This window comes from Physeter macrocephalus, chromosome 12 (genome assembly GCF_002837175.3).
Source record: "Physeter macrocephalus isolate SW-GA chromosome 12, ASM283717v5, whole genome shotgun sequence".
Lineage (NCBI taxonomy): Eukaryota > Metazoa > Chordata > Mammalia > Artiodactyla > Physeteridae > Physeter > Physeter macrocephalus.
This window is the reverse complement of record NC_041225.1, coordinates 11,770,140-11,771,730: the sequence shown is the minus strand read 5'-3', so window position 1 is coordinate 11,771,730 and position 1,591 is coordinate 11,770,140.

Below are 1,591 nucleotides of genomic sequence, written 5' to 3'. Positions count from 1 at the left end.
GGCTCCGGACGCGCAGGCTTAGCGGCCATGGCTCACGGGCCCAGCCGCTCCGCGGCATGTGGGATCTTCCTGGACCGGGGCACGAACCCACGTCCCCTGCATCGGCAGGTGGACTCTCAACCACTGCACCACCAGGGAAGCCCTATTTTTCTCTTTCTGACTTACTTCATTCTGTATGACAGTCTCTAGGTTCAACCACCTCACTACAAGTAATTCAATTTCGTTTCTTTTTATGGCTGAGCAATATTCCATTGTATATTTGTGCCACATCTTCTTTATCCATTCATCTGTCGATGGACACTTAGGTTGCTTCCATGTCCTGGCTATTGTAAATAGAGCTGCAATGAACATTGTGGTACATGACTCTTTTTGAATTATGGTTTTCTCAGGGTATATGTCCAGTAGTGGGATTGCTAGGTCACATGGTAGTCCTATTTTTAGTTTTTTAAAGAACTTCCATACTGTTCTCCATAGTGGCTGTATCAATTTACATTCCCACTAACAGTGCAAGAGGGTTCCCTTTTCTCCACACCCTCTCCAGAATTTATTGTTTGAAGGTTTTTAAAAATTACTTTATTTATTTATTTATTTATTTATTTATCTTTGGCTGTATTGGGTCTTCATTTCTGCACATGGGCTTTCTCTAGTTGTGGCGAGCGGGGGCTACTCTTCATTGCAGTGCACGGGCTTCTCCTTGTGCTGGCTTCTCTTGTTGCAGAGCATGAGCTGTAGTTGGGCAGGCTTCAGTAGTTGTGGATCGCAGGCTGTAGAGCACAGGCTCAGTAGTTGTGGGGCTCGGGCTTAGTTGCTCTGCGGCATGTGGGATCTTCCCGGACAAGGGCTTGAACCCCTATCCGCTGCATTGGCAGGTGGATTCTTAATCACTGCGCCACCAGGGAAGCCCTGTTTGTGGATTTTTTAATGATGGCCATTCTGACTGGTGTGAGGTGATACCTCATTGTAGTTTTGATTTGCATTTCTCTAATGATTAGTGATGTTGAGCATACTTTCATGTGTTTGTTGGCAATCTGTATATCTTCTTTGGAGAAATGTCTATTTAGGTCTTCTGCCCATTTTTGGATTGGTTTGTTTGTTTTTGATATTGAGCTGCATGAGCTGCTTGTAAACTTTGGAGATTAATCCTTTGTCAGTTGCTTCGTTTGCAAATATTTTCTCCCATTCTGAGGGTTGTCTTTTCGTCTTATGTTTTCCCTTGCTGTGTAAAAGCTTTTAAGTTTCATTAGGTCCCATTTGTTTTTGTTTTTATTTCCATTTCTTGTCATAGAGTGTTCTGCCTATGTTTTCCTCTAAGAATTTTATAGTGTCTGGGCTTACATTTAGGTCTTTAATCCATTTTGAGTTTATTTTTGTGTATGGTGTTAGGGAGTGTTCTAATTTCACTCTTTTTCATGTAGCTGTCCAGCTTTCACAGCACCACTTGTTGAAGAGGCTATCTTTTCTCCATTGTATATTCTTCCCTCCCTTATCAAAAATAAGGTGACCATATGTGCGTGGGTTTATCTCTGGGCTTTCTATCCTGTTCCATTGATCTATATTTCTGTTTTTGTGCCTGTACCATACTTTCTTGATT